Genomic DNA, 15,667 nt, shown 5'->3' with positions numbered 1-15,667 from the left:
CAGGTTTGTCACAAAGACGTCGGAAAGAGGAGTGGCAGCGCAAGGGGAACCTCGTGAAAGAAAAAATCCCAAGAGCACAACAAACAACTGCTGCCACTGAGAGTTTCCAAAGACTCTTTCCACATCCACACTTGAGCGCCAGATTGCCAGGCCAGCAAAAGGCACATTGCTACCAGCAGACAGCCCAAGAAAGAAGGACATACTTTGCGTACAGAGCTCCACGGCTGTGCTGGTTTTGACTGGCAGAGAGTTAATTTTCCCCACAGTAGCTTGCACGGGGCTACGTTTTGGATTTGTGCTGAAAGCAGTGCTTACACAGCATCAAGGCCTTTTCTGCCCCTCACCCCACCCCACCAGGGAGTCGGCTGCGGGTGCACAAGAAGCTGGGGGGGGCACAAAACTGGGACAGCTGACCCCAACTGACCCAAGGGATATTCCAGACCACAGGATGTCACGCTCAGCAATATAACTGGGGGAAGAAGGAGGAAGGGGGGACATGCCCAAGTAACTGTTAGGCGTGATGGAACCCTGCTTTCCTGCAAACTAAACACCTGCCAGACAATGGGAAGCAGTGACTGAATTCCTGACTTGGCTTTGCTCGCGTGCACAGCTTTTACTTGTTAAACCATCTTTATCCCAACACGCGAGTTGATTCACCCTTCCGATCCTCTCCCTCCTCCCACTGCGGGGCAGCGAGCGAGCGGCCGTGCAGGGCTTAGCTGCCGGCTGGGGTTAAACCACTACAGAGGCTCGAGAGCTTCTCAGCTGAACGCTTTAAACAACATTTCAAAACACCGTCAGTAAAACCAGCCTCTTTTCCCACTGAAGCACGAAACCCACGCACGGCACTGGAACAGGAGCGCTTTTTACAGCTCCCATTACTCCCATTACACTCCCGTGCAAGCGCAGTAGCCCCTCGGAAGCGACCGCTTTCACGGTCAGTGAAAGAGGGCAGGAAAAGAGCAGCCCCCCCAGTCCCGTCCGAATTGAGGGTCTCCTAGGAACCTAGGAACCTCCTGGTTTCAGGCAACCGACAGGTAGGTACCTGCTGTCGAGGACGTCCTCCGTTCTCCCAGCCGAGGGAAGGAAGCAGCAGAGCCAACGGGACGCGACTGCTCTGGAAACGCCACTGCCGACCTCCCTGAAGCTCCCTCCAGGGCCTCTTGCCCCGGGGGCTGCCAAGAACGCCCGGGCAGGACTGTGTCGCAGCCCGCCACCCACGCCAGGCTGGGAGGGAGGGAGGGAGGGAGGGAGACCCCCGGCGGCTGCGGGTCCCTTCCCTGCGGGGACAGCCGGCAGAAACTCCTTTCTCTCCACACACAGCCGCACGTCTCCGCGGTGCCCGCCGGCCTCCGCCGGACAGCCACCAGCGGCAGGCAGTCCCCTGCTGCCCCCGCAGCCCCGGGGGCGGCAGGGAGGGGCCGGGACCGGCCGGGCCTGCGGGGGGAAGGCCGGGACCCGGCGCCCCGGCCTGCCGCGAGGGGAGATGCCGCCACCGCCGCCGCCGCCGCCTCAGCCCCGCTGCCGGCCTGCGAGGCCCCCGGGCAGCCCCGGCGCTGGCGACCGCCGGGCAGCCCACCGCTCCACGGACGGGGAGGAGCCCCCGCCACGGCCACTGGCCCCGCCGCGCCCGCCGCCCGCCCTTGCCTCAGGCGGGGCCGGGCCGGGGCTGCGGCCGGAGCGGAGCCGAGGGCAGCCGAGCGCAAACGAGAGGAGCCGAACCGAGCCGAGCCCAGCCGAGAGGAGCCGAGCCCAGCCGAAGGGAGCCGAACAGAAACGAGATGAGCCGAACGGAGCCGAGCCCGGCCCGGGCGCCCCCCCTCTCTGCTCCAGCTCCCCACGCTGCTCGGCACTGGCTGCTGCTGCTGCTGCGCTGCAGAGGCAGCTGCATTTTGGGGCTTGGAGCGCTTGGGGTTCCAGCGTGAGCCCGAAGCATCAGAGGAGCTGGCCTGTACCTCGTGGCAGGTCTTGCAGCTGCTTTCAGGGGGGTCTGGGCTCTGCCCAGGCCTCTCGAGTCAACGTTGACTCTGGTGCCTAATGACAGTCTGCTGGCAGTGGCCCTGGTAGCTCAGCCCTTTCTCTCCCCAGTTGCGATGATGTCAGCAAAAAAGGACTGTGGTGGTTTCAGCCCAGCTGGCGACCAAGCACCACGAGGCTGCTCGCTCGCTCACTCCCCCGTGGCTTTGTCCCCGCAGCAGCTGCAGCTGCAGCTGCAGCAGGATCGCGCCGCTTTCCATCCCCAGGGTGCGGGGCAGGGCTGCCCAAAGGGAGCCCGAGGGGTCGCGGGCCGAGACCAGCGGAGAGCCGCCAGGGAAACCGCCGCCTCCGTCCATCGCACGGACGGGAGCCGCAGCAGCCGGAGAACGCTCCCGAGTCGTGCCGCTCCCAGGGCAAGCCCAGGCACCGCTTCACGCGTGGGACGGGACGTGCCGTCCCGAGAGCGGGGCTAGCGGTCAGGATGCTGACCAAGCAGGAGCTCTCCTTCAGTGGGTCCCGGGACATCCCTGCTGAGCTCAGCCGAATCCTCCTCGCTGGGCAGCAGCTGGCAGGACAAAGAAACCCGGGTGGGAGCAGGACAGAGACACGGCGAGAGCGACCTGCCCTTCCCGGGAAAGAGGAGTCAGCCACGGCTCTCCCGGGACTGATGCCCCATGCCCACCCGTGCCTTTGCACCAAACAGGCTGGAAAAGGTCCCTGGCTGCCGACCCCAAACACGCTCCCCCGCAGGAGCTCCCCGGACCCTGCTCGGGGCACCAGGGCTGGGCTCAGGAAGGAGTTTTTTTCCCCCGGGCAGATTGGCACAGCTCCCGGGGGGAGTTTCCCCTTCCTCTGCAGCACTGAGCACAGCCCCTTGCCGGGGTCCTCGGGGCCATTTCTGGCCAGCGAGTCCCTGCTGTTGCAGGAGCAGGAGTCCAGCTGTGCCCTCCAGCCCTCTGCCTCTCTTGGCAGGGGAACCTCACGCACCTCCACGTCTCCAAGTCACCTGCAAAACAAGGAGCCTCAAGAAAGCCAACTTTGCCCTGGTGCTTTTAAGCTGGCACACTGCCGTGGGGAGAAGAGAAAGCCGGGGGGGTTCTTATCTATCTATCTATCTATCAATCTATCATCTATCTATCCCTGCTGGGAGGGAATGAAGATGAGGGAGCCAGGCTCTTCTCAAGAGTGCCCAGTGAGAGCACCAGCGGCAACAGGCACAAATTAAAACACATGATATGCTCCAGCTGCACATGAGAAAACAACTTTTTCCTGTCAACGTGGTCAAACACTGGCACAGGTTGCCCAGGGAGTTTGCGGAGTCTCCGTCCTTGGCGATGTTCAAAACCCAAGGGCACATTGTCCCGGGCAACCTGCTCTAGGTGAGCCTGCTTGAGCAGGCAGGTTGGACCAGAGGAACTCTACAGGTCCCTTCCAACCTCCACCCTCCTGTGTGAGTCCGTGCTTTGGTTTCACTCCTAAAGCACCTGAACTCAGCCCTGATGCCTGCGGGAAAGGATGCTGGGACAAGGCAAGATCCCAGACTCCTCCCCGAGGACTCATCACAAAAACCCATCTACCTACTCCAGAATATCGTATGGCAGACACACTCAGAAGAGAGAAAAGATCCTTTTATTGCAAACATCAACTGCGGCGGGGGGCGGGCCTGGGAGTCACAGGGCTTCAGCCAGTAACAGGGAAACGGCACCTACAACGACAGAGTCAGAGAGCACTGATAAACCCATGAAGGCAGGAATAGGCATGACTCGCTTCCCCTTTCTTTAGGGAACACCGCTGACGAGGAATTGTTCATAGCCCAGAAGAGAGAGCTATGGCTGGCATCAACCAGGGCACGGCTCTGGCGCCTTATGCCCACGGGAAATGCCCTTAGAGACCTGCATGCATGCACAGATGCACAGGGCCCCTGTGCCACGCAGCAGGGCTCGATGGGGAGCCCCTGGGGAGCGGCCATGGAGTTATTTCCAAGCCCCGCGCAGCACCGTCCCTTGCCAGCAGGTCGGACTGACTTGCAGCAGCGCTGAGAGTTGGGAAAGATGGGCAGCAGAGCCTGGTACACACCTGGGCTTCCTGAACTGCTGGACCTTCCTGCATCTTTTCACCGGTCCGTCCCCAAAAACGTTTTCTCTCTTCCTCCTCCTCTTTTCTGCGTGTCTGTCACTCTTCTCTCCCCAGACCTGTTTTCTCTTTCGTTTTTTCTTTTTCTCCTTGTCCTGGGGAGAGCCTGCAAACCTTTTCATCCCACAGCAGTACGAGGTAGGGAAAGGCACGACCCACTGGAGTCGGTTCTGATTTTAACCAAAGCGAGCTCGTTTTACCATCTTTCCTCTGACAGGTTTGCCAGCTCTTCTGGGCGCACCAGGGGCTCTGCTGCGCTCTCAGGGGTGGTTGGAGCCAAAGCAACGGGTACCTACAACAGAAATGAATTAGAATTCTAATTAGAATTATAATTCTAACTTAGAATTCTTCAGAGCTCTTTTCTTTCATCATTTCATGCGCTTATAAGCGACTGTAATGCCACCTGCACGTGCTTTGCAGACAGTCTATTTATCACAGGCAATCCAAAAGCACCTGTACCGTTGCTTTAATAAAGTGCGCTGCTCATTAATCTAGTCGTGATAGTTCGTTCGTGCAACCAAACTCCCTAAGTCTGGTCATTCTCGTGCATTGAAGACAGCTAAGCCGAGAGTACAGTGCGCTATTAAGGGCATCCCTCATTGTGATAGCTCAGCATATTGAACGCGACCGCCCTTAGAGCATCGAATTGGACATCGCTCAGAAAGAAATTAAACCTAGCCGTCCCCAGCCCCTCTGACATCTGAGGATAAGCTGGAATGCAAGGCAGTTTATTTTCTGCCAAACTTCTGGACTCAGTAACGCCACACAGCCCAAAGGCCTTCCTCCCAAGGATGCTGGGCCGAGGGGCGGCAGGCAGCGCTGCGCACAGGGGGCCCCCTCACCCCCACCCCATGTCACAATGCCACCACCCGGCAACGCAGCAGTCACAATGCCCCGGGGCACTATAAAAGGGGCAGCCTCCCCTGTCCCACTGCCAGTCTGCCTGGCAGGCGGCCCAGACACATCCCAGAGGAAGTCCGTGAGGAGCCGCTGGAATTCCTTGCCCAGTGCTGAGGGAGGAAGACCAGAGGCTGGACCAGGCTGCTAGAGACATGAAGAACCACCAAGCCCTGGAGGTGCCCGAGGCCATCAGGCTTGTTTGCATGGAGAGCTGTGGCAAGACCAAGGGAATGTCTTCTTGAGGAGCACTGCAGAGCTCGCCGTCCTCACTCCCTGCGGAACCAGTGGCAGCAGCCGTAAGAAGTGGGATGCAGAGATGTTGCCAGGGCTCCCAGTGCTTTGGAGCACCCGCTGGTGGCCCAAAGGCGCGGGAAGGATTCTTGCCCCCAAGGTCAATCAGGCCGGGGGCACTTGGCCACTCTTGGAAGCCCCAAGATGGCTCCAGGTTCAGGGAGAACAGGGCTTGGGCATCCTCTGGGGGGCCTGACCGGCCTGCGGGACCAGGAGGCAGGTCTTGCTCACACGTGCTCAGGGAATAGCCGATTGCCAGCTCTGGGGTCAGGAAGGAATTTTACCCTGGCGCAGATTGGCACTGGGCCCCAGGAGTTTTTGCCTTCCTCTGCAGCACTGAGCAGGACCACTTGTCAGGCCTCCTCCGCTCCATTTTGGCTAGGTTACTGCCTGCTGCTCGTGCAAGATCTCAGGTAGCAGCCCCAGACTCCTAAAAGGAAACTACCCTTGAGATTTTTCTTTTTTGGAGCAAGCTTGCCCCTTTGGGATCCACCTGTGTCTCCTCCCAGGCATCTCCAGAGCCTTTTGGCCTCTTCATAGGTATCTTTTCTTAGGATCTAAGGTCTGAAAAGCAGACGCGAAAAGATTCTGGGAGATGCCTGGGAGGACTCTCAGGTCGATCCTGGAGGAGAGCTTCCTGCAAAAGAGAAGAATGATCCAGGGTAGCCTCGTTAGACAAGTCTGGGGCTGCTACCTGGGATCTCCGGTCCTCATAAGAAAAGGCCAAAAGATGCTAGGAGACGTCTGGAAGGATTCACAGGGAATCCCGGAGGGCACAGGCTCCTCCAAAAAAGAAAAAATCCTCAACGGTACCTTCCTAGGACGAGTCTGGGGCTTCTACCTGACCCCTTAGGTAGGTAAAGCAGAGGACAGAAGACTGTGGGAGATGCCTGGGAGGAGTCTCAGGTGGCTGTCGGAGTTGAGAGATTTCTCTACAGGAGAACAAAAATGTCTCGAGCTACTTACTTGGAGGAGTCTGGGGCAGGTAGATGGGATCTCCGGTCCCGAACGCAGAGGTCAAAACATTCTGGGATGACGCCTGGGAGGAGTCTTGGGTCGATCCCGGAGAAGAGAGCTTCCTGCAAAAGAGAAGAATCATCTAGGGTAGCCTCATTAGACAAGTCTGGGGCTGCTAACTGGGATCTCCGGTCCTTATAAGAAAAGGCCAAAAGACTCTAGGAGACGTCTGGAAGGAATCACAGGGGATCCCGGAGGTCAGAGGCTCCTCCAAAAAAAGAAAAAAACCTCAACGGTAGCTTCCTTGGAGGAGTCTGGGGCTTCTACCTGACCCCTTAGGTAGGTAAAGCAGAGGACAGAAGACTGTGGGAGATGCCTGGGAGGAGTCTCAGGTGGCTGTCGGAGTTGAGAGATTTCTCTACAGGAGAACAAAAATGTCTCGAGCTACTTACTTGGAGGAGTCTGGGGCAGGTAGATGGGATCTCCGGTCCCGAAAGCAGAGGTCAAAACATTCTGGGATGACGCCTGGGAGGAGTCTTGGGTCGATCCCGGAGAAGAGAGCTTCCTGCAAAAGAAAAGAATCATCTAGGGTAGCCTCATTAGACAAGACTGGGGCTGCTACCTGGGATCTCCGGTCCTTATAAGAAAAGGCCAAAAGACTCTAGGAGACGTCTGGAAGGAATCACAGGGGATCCCGGAGGGCAGAGGTTCCTCCAAAAAAGAAAAAAACCTCAACGGTAGCTTCCTTGGAGGAGTCTGGGGCTTCTACCTGACCCCTTAGGTAGGTAAAGCAGAGGACAGAAGGCTGTTGGAGATGCCTGGGAGGAGTCTCAGGTGGCTGTCGGAGTTGAGAGATTTCTCTACAGGAGAAAAAAAATGTCTCGAGCTACTTACTTGGAGGAGTCTGGGGCAGGTAGCTGGGATCTCCGGTCCCGAACGCAGAGGTCAAAACATTCTGGGATGACGCCTGGGAGGAGTCTTGGGTCGATCCCGGAGAAGAGAGCTTCCTGCAAAAGAGAAGAATCATCTAGGGAAGCCTCATTAGTCAAGTCTGGGGCTGCTACCTGGGATTGCCAGTCCTTATAAGAAAAGCCCAAAAGACTCTAGGAGACGTCTGGAAGGAATCACAGGGGATCCCGGAGGGCACAGGCTCCTCCAAAAAAGAAAAAACCTCAACGGTAGCTTCCTAGGAGGAGTCTGGGGCTTCTACCTGACCCCTTAGGTAGGTAAAGCAGAGGACAGAAGACTGTGGGAGATGCCTGGGAGGAGTCTCAGGTGGCTGTCGGAGTTGAGAGATTTCTCTACAGGAGAACAAAAATGTCTCGAGCTACTTACTTGGAGGAGTCTGGGGCAGGTAGCTGGGATCTCCGGTCCCGAACGCAGAGGTCAAAACATTCTGGGATGACGCCTGGGAGGAGTCTTGGGTCGATCCCGGAGAAGAGAGCTTCCTGCAAAAGAGAAGAATCATCTAGGTTAGCCTCATTAAACAAGTCTGGGGCTGCTACCTGGGAACTCCGGTCCTTATAAGAAAAGGCCAAAAGACTCTAGGAGACGTCTGCAAGGAATCACAGGGGATCCCGGAGGGCACAGGCTCCTCCAAAAAAGAAAAAACCTCAACGGTAGCTTCCTAGGAGGAGTCTGGGGCTTCTACCTGACCCCTTAGGTAGGTAAAGCAGAGGACAGAAGACTGTGGGAGATGCCTGAGAGGATTCTCAGGTTGCTGTCGGAGTCGAGAGATTTCTCTACAGGAGAACAAAAATGTCTCGAGCTACTTACTTGGAGGAGTCTGGGGCAGGTAGCTGGGATCTCCGGTCCCGAACGCAGAGGTCAAAACATTCTGGGATGACGCCTGGGAGGAGTCTTGGGTCGATCCCGGAGAAGAGAGCTTCCTGCAAAAGAGAAGAATTATCTAGGGTAGCCTCATTAGACAAGTCTGGGGCTGCTACCTGGGATCTCCGGTCCTTATAAGAAAAGGGCAGAAGACTCTAGGAGACGTCTGGAAGGAATCACAGGGGATCCCGGAGGTCAGAGGCTACTCCAAAAAAAGAAAAAAACCTCAACGGTAGCTTCCTTGGAGGAGTCTGGGGCTTCTACCTGACCCCTTAGGTAGGTAAAGCAGAGGACAGAAGACTGTGGGAGATGCCTGGGAGGAGTCTCAGGTGGCTGTCGGAGTTGAGAGATTTCTCTACAGGAGAACAAAAATGTCTCGAGCTACTTACTTGGAGGAGTCTGGGGCAGGTAGCTGGGATCTCCGGTCCCGAACGCAGAGGTCAAAACATTCTGGGATGACGCCTGGGAGGAGTCTTGGGTCGATCCCGGAGAAGAGAGCTTCCTGCAAAAGAGAAGAATCATCTAGGGTAGCCTCATTAAACAAGTCTGGGGCTGCTACCTGGGAACTCCGGTCCTTATAAGAAAAGGCCAAAAGACTCTAGGAGACGTCTGCAAGGAATCACAGGGGATCCCGGAGGGCACAGGCTCCTCCAAAAAAGAAAAAACCTCAACGGTAGCTTCCTAGGAGGAGTCTGGGGCTTCTACCTGACCCCTTAGGTAGGTAAAGCAGAGGACAGAAGACTGTGGGAGATGCCTGAGAGGATTCTCAGGTTGCTGTCGGAGTCGAGAGATTTCTCTACAGGAGAACAAAAATGTCTCGAGCTACTTACTTGGAGGAGTCTGGGGCAGGTAGATGGGATCTCCGGTCCGAACGCAGAGGTCAAAACATTCTGGGATGACGCCTGGGAGGAGTCTTGGGTCGATCCCGGAGAAGAGAGCTTCCTGCAAAAGAGAAGAATCATCTAGGTTAGCCTCATTAAACAAGTCTGGGGCTGCTACCTGGGAACTCCGGTCCTTATAAGAAAAGGCCAAAAGACTCTAGGAGACGTCTGCAAGGAATCACAGGGGATCCCGGAGGGCACAGGCTCCTCCAAAAAAGAAAAAACCTCAACGGTAGCTTCCTAGGAGGAGTCTGGGGCTTCTACCTGACCCCTTAGGTAGGTAAAGCAGAGGACAGAAGACTGTGGGAGATGCCTGAGAGGATTCTCAGGTTGCTGTCGGAGTCGAGAGATTTCTCTACAGGAGAACAAAAATGTCTCGAGCTACTTACTTGGAGGAGTCTGGGGCAGGTAGATGGGATCTCCGGTCCCGAACGCAGAGGTCAAAACATTCTGGGATGACGCCTGGGAGGAGTCTTGGGTCGATCCCGGAGAAGAGAGCTTCCTGCAAAAGAGAAGAATTATCTAGGGTAGCCTCATTAGACAAGTCTGGGGCTGCTACCTGGGATCTCCGGTCCTTATAAGAAAAGGGCAGAAGACTCTAGGAGACGTCTGGAAGGAATCACAGGGGATCCCGGAGGTCAGAGGCTACTCCAAAAAAAGAAAAAAACCTCAACGGTAGCTTCCTTGGAGGAGTCTGGGGCTTCTACCTGACCCCTTAGGTAGGTAAAGCAGAGGACAGAAGACTGTGGGAGATGCCTGGGAGGAGTCTCAGGTGGCTGTCGGAGTTGAGAGATTTCTCTACAGGAGAACAAAAATGTCTCGAGCTACTTACTTGGAGGAGTCTGGGGCAGGTAGCTGGGATCTCCGGTCCCGAACGCAGAGGTCAAAACATTCTGGGATGACGCCTGGGAGGAGTCTTGGGTCGATCCCGGAGAAGAGAGCTTCCTGCAAAAGAGAAGAATCATCTAGGGTAGCCTCATTAAACAAGTCTGGGGCTGCTACCTGGGAACTCCGGTCCTTATAAGAAAAGGCCAAAAGACTCTAGGAGACGTCTGCAAGGAATCACAGGGGATCCCGGAGGGCACAGGCTCCTCCAAAAAAGAAAAAACCTCAACGGTAGCTTCCTAGGAGGAGTCTGGGGCTTCTACCTGACCCCTTAGGTAGGTAAAGCAGAGGACAGAAGACTGTGGGAGATGCCTGAGAGGATTCTCAGGTTGCTGTCGGAGTCGAGAGATTTCTCTACAGGAGAACAAAAATGTCTCGAGCTACTTACTTGGAGGAGTCTGGGGCAGGTAGATGGGATCTCCGGTCCGAACGCAGAGGTCAAAACATTCTGGGATGACGCCTGGGAGGAGTCTTGGGTCGATCCCGGAGAAGAGAGCTTCCTGCAAAAGAGAAGAATCATCTAGGGTAGCCTCATTAAACAAGTCTGGGGCTGCTACCTGGGATCTCCGGTCCTTATAAGAAAAGGCCAAAAGACTCTAGGAGACGTCTGCAAGGAATCACAGGGGATCCCGGAGGGCACAGGCTCCTCCAAAAAAGAAAAAACCTCAACGGTAGCTTCCTAGGAGGAGTCTGGGGCTTCTACCTGACCCCTTAGGTAGGTAAAGCAGAGGACAGAAGACTGTGGGAGATGCCTGAGAGGATTCTCAGGTTGCTGTCGGAGTCGAGAGATTTCTCTACAGGAGAACAAAAATGTCTCGAGCTACTTACTTGGAGGAGTCTGGGGCAGGTAGATGGGATCTCCGGTCCCGAACGCAGAGGTCAAAACATTCTGGGATGACGCCTGGGAGGAGTCTTGGGTCGATCCCGGAGAAGAGAGCTTCCTGCAAAAGAGAAGAATTATCTAGGGTAGCCTCATTAGACAAGTCTGGGGCTGCTACCTGGGATCTCCGGTCCTTATAAGAAAAGGGCAGAAGACTCTAGGAGACGTCTGGAAGGAATCACAGGGGATCCCTGAGGTCAGAGGCTACTCCAAAAAAAGAAAAAAACCTCAACGGTAGCTTCCTTGGAGGAGTCTGGGGCTTCTACCTGACCCCTTAGGTAGGTAAAGCAGAGGACAGAAGACTGTGGGAGATGCCTGGGAGGAGTCTCAGGTGGCTGTCGGAGTTGAGAGATTTCTCTACAGGAGAACAAAAATGTCTCGAGCTACTTACTTGGAGGAGTCTGGGGCAGGTAGCTGGGATCTCCGGTCCCGAACGCAGAGGTCAAAACATTCTGGGATGACGCCTGGGAGGAGTCTTGGGTCGATCCCGGAGAAGAGAGCTTCCTGCAAAAGAGAAGAATCATCTAGGGTAGCCTCATTAAACAAGTCTGGGGCTGCTACCTGGGAACTCCGGTCCTTATAAGAAAAGGCCAAAAGACTCTAGGAGACGTCTGCAAGGAATCACAGGGGATCCCGGAGGGCACAGGCTCCTCCAAAAAAGAAAAAACCTCAACGGTAGCTTCCTAGGAGGAGTCTGGGGCTTCTACCTGACCCCTTAGGTAGGTAAAGCAGAGGACAGAAGACTGTGGGAGATGCCTGAGAGGATTCTCAGGTTGCTGTCGGAGTCGAGAGATTTCTCTACAGGAGAACAAAAATGTCTCGAGCTACTTACTTGGAGGAGTCTGGGGCAGGTAGATGGGATCTCCGGTCCCGAACGCAGAGGTCAAAACATTCTGGGATGACGCCTGGGAGGAGTCTTGGGTCGATCCCGGAGAAGAGAGCTTCCTGCAAAAGAGAAGAATCATCTAGGGTAGCCTCATTAAACAAGTCTGGGGCTGCTACCTGGGATCTCCGGTCCTTATAAGAAAAGGCCAAAAGACTCTAGGAGACGTCTGCAAGGAATCACAGGGGATCCCGGAGGGCACAGGCTCCTCCAAAAAAGAAAAAACCTCAACGGTAGCTTCCTAGGAGGAGTCTGGGGCTTCTACCTGACCCCTTAGGTAGGTAAAGCAGAGGACAGAAGACTGTGGGAGATGCCTGAGAGGATTCTCAGGTTGCTGTCGGAGTCGAGAGATTTCTCTACAGGAGAACAAAAATGTCTCGAGCTACTTACTTGGAGGAGTCTGGGGCAGGTAGATGGGATCTCCGGTCCCGAACGCAGAGGTCAAAACATTCTGGGATGACGCCTGGGAGGAGTCTTGGGTCGATCCCGGAGAAGAGAGCTTCCTGCAAAAGAGAAGAATTATCTAGGGTAGCCTCATTAGACAAGTCTGGGGCTGCTACCTGGGATCTCCGGTCCTTATAAGAAAAGGGCAGAAGACTCTAGGAGACGTCTGGAAGGAATCACAGGGGATCCCGGAGGTCAGAGGCTACTCCAAAAAAAGAAAAAAACCTCAACGGTAGCTTCCTTGGAGGAGTCTGGGGCTTCTACCTGACCCCTTAGGTAGGTAAAGCAGAGGACAGAAGACTGTGGGAGATGCCTGGGAGGAGTCTCAGGTGGCTGTCGGAGTTGAGAGATTTCTCTACAGGAGAACAAAAATGTCTCGAGCTACTTACTTGGAGGAGTCTGGGGCAGGTAGATGGGATCTCCGGTCCCGAACGCAGAGGTCAAAACATTCTGGGATGACGCCTGGGAGGAGTCTTGGGTCGATCCCAGAGAAGAGAGCTTCCTGCAAAAGAGAAGAATCATCTAGGGTAGCCTCATTAGACAAGTCTGGGGCTGCTACCTGGGATCTCCGGTCCTTATAAGAGAAGGCCAAAAGACGCTAGGAGACGTCTGGAAGGAATCACAGGGAATCCCGGAGGGCAGAGGTTCCTCCAAAAAAGAAAAAAACCTCAACGGTAGCTTCCTTGGAGGAGTCTGGGGCTTCTACCTGACCCCTTAGGTAGGTAAAGCAGAGGACAGAAGACTGTGGGAGGTGCCTGGGAGGAGTCTCAGCTGGCTGTCGGAGTTGAGAGATTTCTCTACAGGAGAACAAAAATGTCTCGATCTACTTACTTGGAGGAGTCTGGGGCAGGTAGCTGGGATCTCCGATCCTGAACGCAGAGGTCAAAACATTCTGGGATGACGCCTGGGAGGACTCTTGGGTCGATCCCAGAGAAGAGAACTTCCTGCAAAAGAAAAGAATCATCTAGGGTAGCCTCATTAGACAAGTCTGGGGCTGCTACCTGGGATCTCCGGTCCTTATAAGAGAAGGCCAAAAGACGCTAGGAGACGTCTGGAAGGAATCACAGGGAATCCCGGAGGGCAGAGGCTCCTCGAAAAAAAGAAAAAAACCTCAACGGTAGCTTTCTAGGAGGAGTCTGGGGCTTCTACCTGACCCCTTAGGTAGGTAAAGCAGAGGACAGAAGACTGTGGGAGATGCCTGGGAGGAGTCTCAGGTGGCTGTCGGAGTTGAGAGATTTCTCTACAGGAGAACAAAAATGTCTCGAGCTGCTTACTTGGAGGAGTCTGGGGCAGGTAGCTGGGATCTCCGGTCTCGAACGCAGAGGTCAAAACGTTCTGGGATGACGCCTGGGAGGAGTCTTGGGTCGATCCCGGAGAAGAGAGCTTCCTGCAAAAGAGAAGAATCATCTAGGGTAGCCTCATTAGACAAGTCTGGGGCTGCTACCTGGGATCTCCGGTCCTTATAAGAGAAGGCCAAAAGACGCTAGGAGACGTCTGGAAGGAATCACAGGGAATCCCGGAGGGCAGAGGTTCCTCCAGAAAAAGAAAAAAACCTCAACAGTAGCTTCCTTGGAGGAGTCTGGGGCTTCTACCTGACCCCTTAGGTAGGTAAAGCAGAGGACAGAAGACTGTGGGAGATGCCTGGGAGGAGTCTCAGGTGGCTGTCGGAGTTGAGAGATTTCTCTACAGGAGAACAAAAATGTCTTGAGCTACTTACTTGGAGGAGTCTGGGGCAGGTAGATGGGATCTCCGGTCCCGAACGCAGAGGTCAAAACATTCTGGGATGACGCCTGGGAGGAGTCTTGGGTCGATCCCAGAGAAGAGAGCTTCCTGCAAAAGAGAAGAATCATCTAGGGTAGCCTCATTAGACAAGTCTGGGGCTGCTACCTGGGATCTCCGGTCCTTATAAGAGAAGGCCAAAAGACGCTAGGAGACGTCTGGAAGGAATCACAGGGAATCCCGGAGGGCAGATGTTCCTCCAAAAAAGAAAAAAACCTCAACGGTAGCTTCCTTGGTGGAGTCTGGGGCTTCTACCTGACCCCTTAGGTAGGTAAAGCAGAGGACAGAAGACTGTGGGAGGTGCCTGGGAGGAGTCTCAGGTGCCTGTCGGAGTTGAGAGATTTCTCTACAGGAGAACAAAAATGTCTCGAGCTACTTACTTGGAGGAGTCTGGGGCAGGTAGCTGGGATCTCCGGTCCCGAACGCAGAGGTCAAAACATTCTGGGATGACGCCTGGGAGGACTCTTGGGTCGATCCCAGAGAAGAGAACTTCCTGCAAAAGAGAAGAATTATCTAGGGTAGCCTCATTAGACAAGTCTGGGGCTGCTACCTGGGATCTCCGGTCCTTATAAGAAAAGGCCAAAAGACTCTAGGAGACGTCTGGAAGGAATCACAGGGGATCCCAGAGGGCACAGGCTCCTCCAAAAAAGAAAAAACCTCAACGGTAGCTTCCTTGGAGGAGTCTGGGGCTTCTACCTGACCCCTTAGGTAGGTAAAGCAGAGGACAGAAGACTGTGGGAGATGCCTGGGAGGAGTCTCAGGTGGCTGTCGGAGTTGAGAGATTTCTCTACAGGAGAACAAAAATGTCTCGAGCTGCTTACTTGGAGGAGTCTGGGGCAGGTAGCTGGGATCTCCGGTCTCGAACGCAGAGGTCAAAACATTCTGGGATGACGCCTGGGAGGAGTCTTGGGTCGATCCCGGAGAAGAGAGCTTCCTGCAAAAGAGAAGAATCATCTAGGGTAGCCTCATTAAACAAGTCTGGGGCTGCTACCTGGGATCTCCGGTCCTTATAAGAAAAGGCCAAAAGACTCTAGGAGACGTCTGCAAGGAATCACAGGGGATCCCGGAGGGCACAGGCTCCTCCAAAAAAGAAAAAACCTCAACGGTAGCTTCCTAGGAGGAGTCTGGGGCTTCTACCTGACCCCTTAGGTAGGTAAAGCAGAGGACAGAAGACTGTGGGAGATGCCTGAGAGGATTCTCAGGTTGCTGTCGGAGTCGAGAGATTTCTCTACAGGAGAACAAAAATGTCTCGAGCTACTTACTTGGAGGAGTCTGGGGCAGGTAGATGGGATCTCCGGTCCCGAACGCAGAGGTCAAAACATTCTGGGATGACGCCTGGGAGGAGTCTTGGGTCGATCCCGGAGAAGAGAGCTTCCTGCAAAAGAGAAGAATTATCTAGGGTAGCCTCATTAGACAAGTCTGGGGCTGCTACCTGGGATCTCCGGTCCTTATAAGAAAAGGGCAGAAGACTCTAGGAGACGTCTGGAAGGAATCACAGGGGATCCCGGAGGGCAGAGGCTACTCCAAAAAAAGAAAAAAACCTCAACGGTAGCTTCCTTGGAGGAGTCTGGGGCTTCTACCTGACCCCTTAGGTAGGTAAAGCAGAGGACAGAAGACTGTGGGAGATGCCTGGGAGGAGTCTCAGGTGGCTGTCGGAGTTGAGAGATTTCTCTACAGGAGAACAAAAATGTCTCGAGCTACTTACTTGGAGGAGTCTGGGGCAGGTAGATGGGATCTCCGGTCCCGAACGCAGAGGTCAAAACATTCTGGGATGACGCCTGGGAGGAGTCTTGGGTCGATCCCAGAGAAGAGAGCTTCCTGCAAAAG

At 55.0% G+C, this 15,667-nt stretch overlaps 3 protein-coding genes across 4 annotated transcripts in view; 2 read left to right on the top strand and 1 right to left on the bottom strand.

Moving 5' to 3' along the window:
- LOC126037494 (electroneutral sodium bicarbonate exchanger 1-like) overlaps positions 1-15,667 on the bottom strand; it is a 102,784-nt gene that overhangs the window by 9,598 nt on the left and 77,519 nt on the right. The window lies entirely within an intron of this gene.
- LOC126037487 (electroneutral sodium bicarbonate exchanger 1-like) overlaps positions 1-15,667 on the top strand; it is a 116,999-nt gene that overhangs the window by 58,356 nt on the left and 42,976 nt on the right. The window lies entirely within an intron of this gene.
- Positions 1-15,667, top strand: part of LOC126037492 (electroneutral sodium bicarbonate exchanger 1-like) — a 116,428-nt gene that overhangs the window by 62,115 nt on the left and 38,646 nt on the right. The gene's annotated exons all lie outside the window — the stretch shown is intronic.

The sequence above is a fragment of the Accipiter gentilis genome, unplaced genomic scaffold (genome assembly GCF_929443795.1).
Source record: "Accipiter gentilis unplaced genomic scaffold, bAccGen1.1, whole genome shotgun sequence".
Lineage (NCBI taxonomy): Eukaryota > Metazoa > Chordata > Aves > Accipitriformes > Accipitridae > Astur > Astur gentilis.
This window is presented reverse-complemented; position numbering and strand designations above follow the sequence as displayed.